The sequence below is a fragment of the Myotis brandtii genome, unplaced genomic scaffold (assembly GCF_000412655.1).
Source record: "Myotis brandtii unplaced genomic scaffold, ASM41265v1 scaffold260, whole genome shotgun sequence".
NCBI classification, from domain to species: domain Eukaryota; kingdom Metazoa; phylum Chordata; class Mammalia; order Chiroptera; family Vespertilionidae; genus Myotis; species Myotis brandtii.
The window spans coordinates 1,133,439-1,147,811 of record NW_005359881.1 but is presented as its reverse complement, the minus strand read 5'-3'; the positions used below and the strand labels follow the sequence as shown (position 1 = coordinate 1,147,811).

Sequence of the window (14,373 nt, the reverse complement as noted above, 5' to 3'; positions counted from 1 at the left end):
AATGCGAAGAAGCAAAAAACACCCAACCGGAAAAGCAAAATGAAAAAAGAATCCGAAAATATGAAGATAGTGTAAGGAGCCTCTGGGACAGCTTCAAACGTACCAACATCAGAATAATAGGGGGGCCAGAAGATGAGAGACAGCAAGATATTGAAAACCTATATGAAGAAATAATGGCAGAAAACTTCCCCCACCTGGTGAAAGAAATGGACTTATAGGTCCAAGAAGCGCAGAGAACCCCAAACAAAAGGAATCCAAAGAGGACCACACCAAGACACATCATAATTAAAATGCCAAGAGCAAAAGACAAAGAGAGAATCCTAAAAGCAGCAAGAGAAAGAGACTCAATTACCTACAAGGGAATACCCATACGACTGTCAGCTGATTTCTCAACAGAAACTTTGCAGGCCAGAAGGGAATGGCAAGAAATATTCAAAGTGCTGAATACCAAGATCCTACAACCAAGAATACTTTATCCAGCAAAGCTATCATTCAGAATTGAAGGTCAGATAAAGAGCTTCACAGATAAGGAAAAGCTAAAGGAGTTCATCACCACTAAACCAGTATTATACGAAATGCTGAAAGGTATCCTTTAAGAGGAGGAAGAAGAAAAAGGTAAAGATACAAATTGTGAACAACAAACATGCATCTATCAACGAGTGAATCTAAGAATCAAGTGAATAAATAATCTGATGTACAGAATGAACTGGTGATTATAATGAATCAGGGACATAGAAAGGGAATGGACTGCCTATTCTTGGCGGGGAAAGGGGAATGGGAGATGCGGGAAGAGACTGGACAAAAATCGTGCACCTATGGATGAGGACAGTGGGTGGGGAGTGAGGGCGGAGGGTGGGGTGGGAACTGGGAGGAGGGGAGTTATGGGGGGGAAAAAAAGAGGAACAAATGTAACCTGAACAATAAAGATTTAATTAAAAAAAAAAAAAAAAAAAAGACTTTATTTTAAAGAGTATTTTTTAAAGTCGGGTTTATAGGAGTATAACTTCCACAATAAAACATACCCTCTTAGGGGAGAGCTCTACGCAATTTAAACATCACATCCAGTTGTGTAGCTACCATAACAAAGATATACAACAGTGTCATCATCCCCCAAGTGCCCTCCGGCCCCTTGGGAATCAACTTCTCCCTCACCCTGAGCTCCTGGCAACCACTATTCTGTTTCCTGTTCCTCTAGTTTTCCCTGCCTTAAAGATATTTAATAACAAAACTTAAAATGGGGAGAAGGGAGGAACTGAGATTTTTTTCCTACCTCCCACTCACTTCCTACACCCTGGAATAGCATCACTTAGTGAACTTATATATATTAAGGATCTATTATTTGCCAAATCTTTTACGTATATCCTCTCTGATTTTTTTCAGCTTATCCACGAAGGAGGCTTCCCAATTTCCCAGGTGGGGAAGACACTCAAACAGGTATCAGGCTGGTAAGAGGCAGAGCGCAGATTCAAGATCCAAGTTGACAAAAAATATTACCATGGTTTACCTTGGGGTGTCAGATTATAGCCAATTTGCGCTTTCTTCTTTATACATTATTTGTACTAGCAAGGTTTTCAACAATGAATTTATACTACTATTATGAGAATATATAAGTAAGTATATAAACACATACTACATACATACATACATACATACATACATACATACAACATCTGTTTCCAAAGCTCTTTGCTGAGCAAGGAGAGAAAAATAGAAAAAAGTTTAGAAGGGGATAAAGGAAAGGCTCCTCTTAGCCACTGGTACCCATTCAGAAATGAGAAACCAAATTTACCAAAAGAGCCGAGCACAGCTTTGTTCTGTCTCCAGAGCTCATCACAGTCTAACAGTGGTTCTCAACCTTCCTGTAGTTCTCAACCTTCCTAATGCCGCAACCCTTTAATACAGTTCCTCATGTTGTGGTGACCCCCAACCATAAAATTATTTTTGTTGCTACTTCATAACTGTAATTCTGCTACTGTTATGAATCGTAATGTGAGTATCTGATATGCAGGATGTATTTTCATTGTTTGCGACCCAGAGGTTGAGAACCGCTGGATCTCTACCTTCAAAAAGATGAGCCCTGTTGGCCTATAGACACCCACTGAGATTGCTCCAGACCCCACAGGCAATCCTACGCTTCTTCCTGCCTCATCTCCATCCCCAAACACCAGGTAGGAACAAGCTAACCATCATGGGCAAGTGAGTACACAGCAGCCTCTCCCCACTTCTGAGAGGCAGCGATGTGACTAACAAGGCCCCAAGGCGAAAGGGAACACAGAGCACTTTTTACTGGGAGGGAGGGGGTCACATTTGGACATGGCTATGCTGAGGGAATATTACTCATCACCGCGCTCAAGGGGACTCATGAGGCCATCCGCTGGCCGTTGGGCAGAATCCATTTATTGCTTGTTCCAAAAAACATTTGAGGGATCTTACAAAAATGTATATAATACATTTATAATAGATTAGGTACTAGAACTGGGTACCCAAATGGAAAAACTATGAACCATGACCCCCTACTTTCCATGATGATTTAAGAGGGATCACAGGCCTAAATGTAAAAATGAAAACATAAATTTTCTGGAAGAAAAAGGGAAGGAATCTTCACAACTTAGGGTAAGCAACAGCTTCTTAGGATAAAAGGAGCAATTACCATTTCAAAAGTGAATAACTAGATTATACCAAAATGTAAATCTCTTGCTTATAAAAAGACAATGTTCATGAAATACAGAAGAAATCCACAAACTGATATACAATATTTCACAAAGATATATCTGACAAGAAATTAGTATCAAGAATATGTAAAGCACTCCCATACCTCAAGAATTAAAAAAACACCTCAATGTGGATTTACTTGAACAGACATTTCACAAAGGAAGAGTTGTTTAAAGCTGCTCAATATCATTATTCATCAGAGAGTTACAAATTAACGCAGCAATGAGATACTGCTACCCACATGAGTGGCTAAAATTTAAAACAGACTGACGACATAAAATGTTTGGAGGACACAAAATAACCTAAACTCTCATACACAGTGGTTGATGATACGATCACTTTGGGAAAAGGTCTGACAGTTTCTAGTAAAACTAAACATGCACGTACCCTCTGGCCTAGAAATTCCACTCCTAGGTATGTAGCCAAGAGCTATGAGAGCATTACCACAAAGAGACTTATACAAAACATCCATGGCAGCTCTGATTGCTCAACAAACTGAGGTATATTCATACAATAGAATACTCACCGACACAATAAAGAACTAATTCTGAAACACCTAAGAGTGTGGGTGAATCTTTAAAACATTGTGCTGAGTAAAAGATTATATAAGAGTACATGTGCAATTCCATTTATATGAAGTGCTAAAACAGGCAAAACTAATTATGGTGCGAAAAAGAATCAGAACAGTAGTTGCCTCTGAAGTTGTGGGGAAGGAATAAGAATCATAAAGGAACTTGCTGGGTTGATGGGAATATTCTGTATTTTGATAAGGATTTGTGTTACACAAGTGTATCTATTTGTCAATTGAATGGTACATGTAAGGTGTATGCACTTTGTTGAATGTAAAATTTACCTCAAAAAAACAAATGAAAATATAACCAAATATTGAACTTTAATGATGTACATACTAAAATGTATAGGGGTAAAGTGTATAGATATTTGCAATTTACTTTGAAATATATAAAAAAATAATTGGTATAACTGTCTAATAATGAAAGTACAGGAAAAGGTTAACTATGGAATCCAGATGGTGGGTATATGGGTGTTAACTATAAAATTATTTCATCTTTTCTAGATATTTAAAAATTCTCATAGTGAAACACTGGAAAAAATAATTGTATCCAAAGATAGATAAACCCTTGAATATCTATAAGAAATATTATATCACTTATCTTATTGATCTATTTTAATGTATCTTGCTAAATCCATTCCTCTCTGAACATGTACCATATGCCATGCACCATACAGAATGATAATAATAGCTCTCTTATACCATATTTTAACTATTCTAAGATGCATAATTTCTTTCCACATTTTGGCATTCTGAATTCGGAATGGGCTTTATAATCAATGGCATATCATAATTGGTGGAATTTTTTTCTCAATGGAACATAAAATAATAGTGTTTCTTAAAATCAATGGCATGTTAGATTTAATAAAACACAATATCTAGTGCTTCATGGTTCAAACTATTTTCATCTTATTTGGGCCTCACAATATCATATTTTGTGAGATGGGTAGTTATTCCTATTCCAAATATAGAAATTGAGGTTCAGAAAGTTTAAATGTGCTCCTTCTCCAAAGTTCTCAGCTAGACTATGATGAAGCCATAACTTTAATCTGAGCTCTCTAAATTTGAAATATTCTGTTTTCTCCCAATGTCACATAAAATATTTAGAGAATGAAATCTCCTTGGAGATAGGGACTTTGTTTTATTCACTACTATAGTACCAGGGTATAGACCATTGCTTGGCACATAGCAAGTATTTAATAAATATTTACTGAATGAATGAATATTACAGAAGACAATAAAAGGTCAGAGGGGAAGGCCCATGGGATGTAGTGAGGTGGAAAGTTTATGACTATCTTGCCATCACTTATCTGCTTTGATGCACTTCTCATTAATCACTCAAATAGCACATACTCCAGATGCCATCTGAGGTTAAACTTAATATATCTGCTCCCTAATGACTTGAGAGGCAATCTAGTATAATGCAAAGTGTACTCATATTTGCATGAGAAGACCTGGGTGTAAATCCCTTCTTATTATATTTTAACCACCTATTAGCATAAAACTTTGGGAAAAATTACTTAACTCTCCTGAGTTTCAGTATTCTTATCTTCAAAATTGAAAATAATAAAACCTACCAGATTGCATCACTGTGAGGCTTAAATGAGACCAGATACATACGTGCACCTTACACATAGGAGTTCTATAATGTTAATTCCTTTCTCTTTCCTACACCATGCTCCACTTCAACTTTGTCTTGTTACTGGTGATTTCGGCTTTCGGTTCTTGAGTTTGGCAAAGAAAGAATTCAGAGCCAAGAACTCTAGCACAAAGAAACTTCATTTAACTTGCAAAGCAAAAGTTCACCCAAAGAGAAGACTCGAGAGAGCTGTTCAGAGAACTGCCTTGGCCTTTTAGAAAGAAAGTCAGAGGCAGAAATGAGCCAGCTGGGTTGTGTGGACTCAGGAAACAAGTTACAGAGGCAAAAGAAGGCCCCTTGGAGACAGGTTTAGGGGGTTAGACCAGGATGAGCTGCCACTGCCCACTGCTCCCCTGGTTGCAAACCTCGTGGGAACCTTTTGAGCTTAGGAGAAAGAAAGCAAAGGTGATGTGGGTGTGCTCTAGAGACCGAGCATGCACTGGGTCCTTTGTCTTAAAAGTTTTTATCCATTTTCTAAAGACAGGGATTTTAGGGGAGGCCTCAAGGGAGGATCTCAATAGAATATTAATCAGCTTTCTAGGTGTGTTCTTTAATATGCTGATTCATAAAAATAAGGGGACAGAATCAGGGTCATGGTCTCTATTAATTGGTCAGCACTAGGCTACCAGGTAGCTGATCAGTGCATCTGGTCCTCATGTCAGCGATGGTGTGGCTTCATCTGGTTTTTCTGCTTTTCTGAGCCTGGAGCTGAAACACAAATGAGGCCTAGATGCTATCTCTATTTTGACCAAAACTCTGTCTCTGTGGTCAACAATCCCGAAACTTTGTTCCTGCGATTATTTGATGCTGATCAGGACCTCGTTGTCCTGAGGGCTTAATGCTTAAAGGAGTGGTTTGTACAGGGAGAAGGAGGCAGGTGAGTCAAAGAGCTGCTTGAGGCCAGAGTTTGAATCAGCTATCTGTCTCAGTTTCCCCATTCTACTTGTCAAGGAATTTTCCTGGCTTCTTACTATCCTGCCTTAGTTTCATTTTTGCAATTCTCATTTCCTACCCCCACAAGATTGTGGATTTCTAAAAGAACTCCATTTGGCCCAGCTGAGTGGCTCAGTTGATTGGAGCGTTATCCTGTACAACAAAAAGGTTGTAGGTTCAATTCCTCGTCTGGGCACCTACATAGGTTGTGGGTTTGATCCCTGGTGCAGGCACATATGGGAAGCAACCAATCAATATTTCTCTCTCACATCCATATATCTCTCTCTCCCCCTACCTTTCCTCTCTCTAAAGTCAATGGGAAAAAACAAACAAAAAACTATCCTTGGGCAAGTATTTTTTTAAAATAAAATAAAATAGCCTGACTGGTGTGGCTCATTGGTTGAGAGTTGACCCATGAACCAGGCAGTCACAGTTCAATTCCCGGTCAGGGCACATGTCCAGGTTGTGGCTTGATCCCCAGTAGGGGGCGTGCAAGAGGCAACCGATCAATGATTCTCTTTCATCACTGATGTTTCTATCTCTCTCTCCCTGTCCCTTCCTCTCTCTGAAATCAATAAAAACATATTTAAAAATAAATAAACAAACAAATAAATAAAATAGAAGAACCCCATTTTCGTTTATATCCATCTCTATAGGACCCAGGAGAGTGCCAGCCACATGCTAAATGCCCTTAAATATTCTCAGAGTTCCTTCATCCACTCACTTAATTCATAAATACTGATTGTCTGCCTGTTCTGTGCCAGGCCCCCTTCTAGTTGGTGAGGATACAACAATGAACAACATTAACAAAATCCCTGCCCCCCAGGGAGGCCTATGGACAATACATGAATAAATAATGTATGGTGATAAGTGCCTCGAAGTAAAATAAAGCAGGGAATGGGGCTAGGAAGTGGGGGGAGTGGCAGCAAGATGTGACATTTGAGCAGACTTCCAGGAAATGAGGGAAAAGCCACATGCAGCTATCTGGGTTAAATTTGAAGAGCAATATAAATATTTGTAGGAAAAACAAGTGGAAAAAAGTAGACAGAACATTCCAGAATGTGGGAACATTTGACCAAAAAATCTGTAGCATGAGATAGAAAGCTTGTTTGGGCTCTGTCTAACCTGAGTAACAGGCCCTAGAATATGAGGAAAAGAATTTGTATTTCATGTTGCAGACAATGTGAACCACTGAAGGCTTCTGCACAAGAGGTGACAAGATCAAAACAGCACTACAGGAAGTTTGGTCTCACAGGGCAACCAGACAGGAAGCATTAAAGGGAAGGATGGCAGTTCTATCCCAGACAGCTTGAGTTTGACATCACAGTGGGTCTTCACAAGGACCATGCTCAGCGAACAGTTGGAGTTAAGAGATGGGTGAGGGCTTGAGATTTGGGGGGTGTAGCCCGTCTAAACCCCAACAGCTGATTGTAATCATCTTCCAGGAATCGCAGGCTCTGTGAGCAATAAACAGATCTTGTTAGAATTTTACTTCTGGCCTGCAAACTGGTGGAGCATTCCTCTTTGGAATTTTCCAAGCTTAGGCCAAGACTAGACAATCAAAGTCAGCAGTAAGGAGAATTATATGCGAGACCTGACAGGGAGACACGCCAGCAAATTAAGTAGGAGAGGAACCCGGAAAGGTGGGTCACGGCGTGCCTTGAGAAGCTCAGAATCCCGGGAGATCTGGGAGAACGTGTATTCCGCCAGATGCTCGGGCCTCATGGGCGGGCTTTTGTTTAAATGTGTGAGATGATTTAGACACCCTTCAGAAAGCAGCATGCCCATGGTTCATCCTGCCTGAGGAAATGTACAGCCCTTCACATTTGACTGTTGAACGTAACACTGATTGGAAAGAACAAGAGTCATCTCTTTGACATTTGGAATGACTTTTCATACACTCAGCAGCAAACGGGAAGGGGGTCTGTGAACACTGAGAGTGAGGTTTGTAAACCACAGTGAGAAAAGTTGCAGGAAGCAGTCACAGCTTTAGGTGAGCTGCTTGAGTTCTGCGGATGTGCTTACGTAGTAGAGCTGTGTCACCATGGAAATCAACCACTGAGAGAAAAGAATGAGAAATGTTATTGAAATGAAAATGGTTCTCACTGACAAAAGCAAAGGGCTGCCATTTTGCCTGGAGTCCTGACCAGGTGGGTTGTGTGTCTAGCAACTGGATCCTGGGAAGGAAAGAGACTGGAAGGATGCAAAAGAGAGGGCCTCCTTTCCTGGAAATGTATGATTTTAGCCCAGGAATCTTTAAGCATGTTGCTTACATAACCCCCAAAAGAATTTTTTAAACCTCTGTAACTCCTCACATATGTTATGTTGTCATCTAAAAGTTTTCATCATAAGATAAGATGATGATGGATGATAATTGGGATAAATATTTCATGACACTATTTGATAAAATAGGTTTTAACTTGCTAATGCCTAAAACACCCAGATCTTAAAGAAAGCATGGAAAAGTTTTATAAACCAGTTTTATCCAGTGTTTTGCAAAAAGATTGCTTTTCTCACAAGACATTTCAGTTCACTTTAAGAGAACCAGCATCACTAACTTACAATACTCAGCTATTCCAAATCCACAAAGGCCAATTATTCCACTTCTGATGACAAACTTTGCTGGTAACAGAAATATGTATAAGATCAGCAAGGAGGGAAGTCCCATGCATGTCAGGGAACTTGATTAATAACAAATACAGGTGTCTTCAAGAAGCCAATATTTCTTTCTTGTTTTTTACTACCATACACATTTATAAAAAACTAGTGACCCGGTGCATGGATTCGTGCACACTGAAAAGAAATTAATTAGAAGGTGGCTGGCAGGGCAGGACTGGGAAAGATGGGCCAGACACGCCCTGGAGCCAACCTCCTTTTGTCCCTCCCCGGCTGACCACATCTGGGGTGGCACTGTGGCTCAAAGGGTGTCTGCAGAGTGTGCGGGGTCCCTTTGGCAGGTGGGGTCCCTTGGCCTGGCCTGCAGGGATGGGACCAAAACCAGCTCTCTGACATCCCCTGAGGGGTCCTGAGTGTGACAGGGCACTCTGCAAAGTTGCTGTCATACAGGGTGTGGAATGCAAACGCAAGTGTGCAGTAAACCAGATTCTGGGTCAACAGTGTCCTATTAACAATATAACCCACGGCTGAAGGTGGAATCACATGGCCCCGCAAGGAATCGGGCTCCCTCCTCTCTGGTTTTGGGGTGCGTCATCCAAGAACCACCACTGCCAAGTCACTGCAGCTCGTGAGTTCACTATGTCCTTCTTAATGACAAACAACTAAAACAAAACAAAGTATATATATATATATATATACACACACACATACTAGAGGCCCGGTGCACAAAATTTATGCACTTGGGGAGGGGGTTTCCCTCAGCCCAGCCTGCACCCTCTTGCAGTCCGGGAGCCCTTGGGGGATGTCCAACTGACGGCTTAGGCCCGCTTCCCTCAGGGAGCAGGCCTAAGCCATCAGTTGGACATCCTTAGCCCTGCCGAGGAGGCGGGAGAGGCTCCCGCCACCGCTGCTGCGCTCACCAGCTGTGAGCCTGGCTTCTGGCTGAGGGGTGTTTCCCTATGCGAGCGCACTGACCACCAGGGGGCAGCCCCTGATGGTCAGTGCGAGTCATAGTGACCAGTCTATTTGCATATTAGCCTTTTATTATATAGGATAATAATGTTTTCCTACACATCCAAAATATTACTGTCACACCTAACAAAAGTATATGGTCCATATTAGAAGTTCCCACATATCCCCTAAATTCCCATTTTAGCTGGTTTATCCAACCCAGGATCCAACCCTGGGCCATACATTATATTTGGTTGTTATAGCCCTTGAGTCTCTTTTAATCTAGAACATGCATTCTTAAGAAGGGTGATATTGTCTCCAAGGAAGTAAAAATTGGTTCTTGGGGAATGAAAAAAATTTAACTTTTTTTATACACATAGCACAGATAACCATATAGTACATAAACATATACACACAGTTATATTTATTATAATAAATTTAACCAAAATTAACCTCACAGGCTGATGTGATCATAAATTCCTAACTGGGCAGTTCATGGTAGATAGCTATGCCCAGGCCTATAACTTGATGAGGAAAATGTTTATCTTTTACTTCAGCAAGACCTGTCCATTGTTCTTGTGCATCTAGATTAACACACCTTTAAAATGCCTCTTTTTCAGACCCCGGGGTCTGAAACCACCCTCAAGTGAGCACATAATCTTAACTATCCTATAATCCAATCCCCACCTTGTTCTCTCCCACCATCATGTAATCTTCCTTACGTTCCCTTCTTAATTTCAAATGCATAAAACTGTCATTCTCCAGAGCATTTGAGATCTTGCTTCCTGGCAATGTCATCAGTTTGGCTCAAATAAATGCTTATAAAAATTCTCTACAGGTTTGGATGTTTCTTATGTTGATAATAGTATAACTCTGATATTAAATTTTCATGGTGGGAAAAGAATTAGGAAAAAATGTCTAAAAATGCTCCTGGGGTTGGGGGAATGGGCAATTTTAGTTTTTTAAAAAGGTTGAAAAATACTGATCTAGAGCAACCTCTCTTTCTTGACACTGGCCAAACCAATATTTCAGTGTATGCCCTTGTTTGGTCCAAGGGGAGATTTTCATGGTCTAAGGCAATAATACCCTTTTGTACAATGGGCTGAGTGAGGTGGTAGACTTAGAAAAGTGCTGCTCAAATACCTCCTTCAAGAAAGTACTGGCTGCCCAGCTGGGAGGAATGAGACTCCTTAGGGTCTTCCTTAGCTTTCCAGCAAAGGGCACATTCCTTTCAGGACAACCCCAGCCAATGACTGAGCAAGGCTGGCAGACAAGGCCCAGCTATTCCTACCAGCACAAGAACTCTAAGGGGCTATCTGAGCTCTGGAGCTCACAGAGACCTTGTGGGTTAACACCCACTTTGCAGGATTCTGCGAGGGTTACATGGCAGTAGCACATGAAGTGCACGGGGCCAGAATATAGTAAGTATTAATAAAGGACAGCTATTACTTCAATGATGTCTTCTAGCTTCCAGAGGAATAACAGCATGCTGAGATCTTAGGTCTGCTGAATCTTTGGAGGGTCACACAAGCCAAAGACTGCTTGAGGCAGGGTTAGAACTCATAGAACCACCAGTTTATGCTCCTAAAACCAGAGTTCTCCATGTCCTTGAGTGGCAAGAAGAGGGAAAAACAAATTGGTTAACTTTGAATTGATGAATGCCATCACTAGCTGCAGGCAAAGGCAGCAGTCGATACAAAACTGTGCTCCATGATGCTATTAAAATTCAAAACTTCCCGCAGGCAGATGCCTCCTTCATGCCTCAGAGAGTTGGAATCGACCTGGGAATCATGGAGACAAATAACATTGTGAAGGATGGAAAAAGGTCACTCCTGTCCTATCTTAACTTGATTCTCTCCATCTCCCTGCTCTCTTACACCAATATATAACTGATGGGCCACAAACACACTTCCTGGTCAGAATGCACTAGGTCCTGAATTAGTCAAGATTCTGTGGTTGCAAGAAACAGAAATCCACGTCAAACCAGCTTAAATAAGCAAACAAATGAACAAGTAAGTAAACAAGCATGAAGGAAAGAAGGAAGGATGGAAGGAAGAAGGTTATTGTTTATTGGTTTATTTTGTTCATGCAATGGGGAGTCCAGGAGGAGTAGACCCCAGGGGATTGCAGGGACTTAGCCATGCAGTCAGAGCTATCTATCTATCTATCTATCTATCTACCTACCTACCTACCTACCTACCTCTATCCCCATCTTTCTTCTCTGTTAACATTCTCTCCTACTGCAGATGGGCTTGTTCTACCCTTGCTGTGGAGAGGAAGTGGAGCATGGTTCAGACAATCCTGGTTCTATCATCTCAGTCCAGTAACATCAGCTTTCTTTTCTGAAAGCCTGATACAAAGTCCCAGAGAAAGACTCAAATTAGTTCAACTTGATGCACAAACACATTTCTAGCTAAACACTGTGGCCAAGTCAATGGAGACTAAGGTTGGCCAAGTCTAGACCTCAAGCTCACCCCTGTAGACTGAAGACTGGCTTGGCAGCCCTTAAAACCACAAGGAAAAGGAGTGGATCATTTCTCCCCAATGAAATAAGGTGCTGTGCCAGAAGAAGATGGGAAAGGAGATGCTGAACAGACACCACTGACAGGCATTCATTACAGATCCTTTATGTCTCAAGGTTTTGTTTTGTTTTCCAACAAATGTCTCTGAAAAAGAAGAGACATTACAGTTGCAAAGGAAAAACTCTGTGTTGACAGAAGGAAGAAAAAATATGCAGAAGAAAGGAGCTGAGTGAATAAGGCCATCATTAAAGCTCTTCTGTGTGTCATGTTTGTGATTTCAGATATTTACTCTCTGGGAGTATGACACTCCTATCTGCGATAAGCCTGGAATCCCAGGCTCAAACCCTCAGGGGGAAAGAGCAGTGCCTACCTTACAGGGCTGCTGTGAGAATTAGATGAGCTAACACAAGTCAAACAAATAGTACAAAGCCTGATGCACAGAAAGCTTATCCTATCTAATAAAGAGGGAATATGCTAATTGACCCTCATGCTGTCGCAAAAGATGGCGGAGCCCACAGCCAATAAGGAGGGAATATGCTAATTGACTGCCACACCCTCAAAGATGGCAGTGCCCACAGCCACAAAATGGTGGCGCCCAGTCCCCTCAGCCCTGCCGGGGTCCCCCAGTCCCCTCAGCCCCCAGCTGCCTAGGGCTGGTCCAAGGTGCAGGCAAGCCTTGGATGTTGGCTGCCCAGCCACCCAGGGCCGCCCGAGGCTCAGGTAACCAGGGCCGCCCGAGGCTCAGGTAACCAGGGCCGGCTGAGGCTTGTGCTGCCAGCAGTGGCAGCAGAGGTGTGATGGGGCGTCGCCTTCCCCTGATCACTGGGTCGCCTCCCGTCCCTGAGGGCTCCCTGACTGTGAGAGGGGGCAGGCCAGGCTGAGGGACCCCCCCCCTCCAGTGCATAAATTTTCATTCACCGGGCCTTTAGTTTTTTTATAAGTAAAATATAAATTGGGTATATTCATGTAGCACCCATATCCCCACAACACACTGAGGGCTCTTGGCTGCAAAAACCTGCAACTCTCTGCTTAGGGCTCTTTTTCTAAAAAAGGGAGACCCTTTCAGAGTTAATGCCCCCCAAAATCAACTCTCAACTGACAGGAATTAGCAAATAAATTCTCCACTTCCTGGTCCCCCAGTGGGATAATTCTGAGCTGCCCACGTGACTGCATTCCAACAGATGCATTTGAGAACATGCACTTTTGAAGCTTCCTTGCCTTCCCTGTCTTATTACTTTCACTCCCCCACTGGCCTTTCCTGGAATCAGCTCCTAAACAGACTACTTGCACTTTAATCCTAGTCTCAGGATCTGCCTCGGGGGGACCTAAACTAGGACAGTAAATTTACTAACAAATCTGTGAAAGAACATGCACCAGAATGTTCACCGCCATTGTCCTAAGACTGGTGAGATTGTAAATGATTGCACTTTTTATGATCTATATTTAAAATATTTTTCAGCCGAAACCGGTTTGGCTCGATGGATAGAGCGTTGGCCTGCGGACTGAAAGGTCCCAGGTTCGATTCCGGTCAAGGGCATGTACCTGGGTTGCGGGCACATCCCCAGTGGGAGGTGTGCAGGAGGCAGCTGGTCGATGTTTCTCTCTCATCGATGTTTCTAACTCTCTATCTCTCTCCCTTCCTCTCTGTGAAAAATCAATAAAATATATTAAAAAATAAAAAATAAAATATTTTTCACATATATGTGAATAGGAACTCATTGGATAGCAACTAATTGATTACTGAAACAGTCTCAAATCTTAAATCTAATTTTTAGTCTCTGCAGCACCTGACCACCTTTTTCTTCTACCTGACTCCTAACTCAAGGTTCCTAATCAACAAGCCTTCTTACTTTTGCACCTGCTAAGTCCATTCCTAGCTCCATGCTTCTACTCATGTTTACCCAGCACTTTCTATCAATCTTACCGCTTCCACAAGGCCTCCCTGATTCACTCTAGCCTGTGATGCCATTGTATGTCCATTTCTTCTGTATATCGTTTAAGTGACATGATCAGTTCTTCCCGAATTACATCATTTTGAAGAGATACATATAAAAAAATACTACTTTGGTATGGGTCTCTCAATTTCCTAGAATATTTATACTTTCAACACAAAAATGGTATTAGACCAATTCAAGATAAAATACCGCCACCCCAAATTATTGAAGATATCTGAGCTGCATCTGCTGTTTGTCTTTAACAAAAGGTCTTTTGAGCAGGACAGCGTGCTGGGAGAAGAAAAAGGGAGAACCAGAAGCTGGCTCTGATGCACTCGTTCCAACAGCCATAAATGATCTTTTCATGAGGACACAGCCCATAGGGAGAGAAGGAAAGACAAAAAGCATTCTTGACTTGGGAATGGACTAGCGGCTCCCCCTCTGTCTGATTCAGTTACTCAGAATGGCCTTCTTGAGGCTGTGCCTCTTGTGAGT

General features: G+C 41.8%; 1 long non-coding RNA gene across 1 annotated transcript in view; it reads right to left on the bottom strand.

The window, feature by feature from the left end:
- Window positions 1–1,988: 1,988 nt before the first annotated feature.
- The window catches only part of LOC106726397, a 21,540-nt gene continuing 9,155 nt past the window's right edge, over window positions 1,989–14,373 (bottom strand). The window contains exon 4 of the long non-coding RNA XR_001362468.1: window positions 1,989–5,630. This is a non-coding gene — a long non-coding RNA (uncharacterized LOC106726397). The remainder of the gene's footprint in view (window positions 5,631–14,373) is intronic.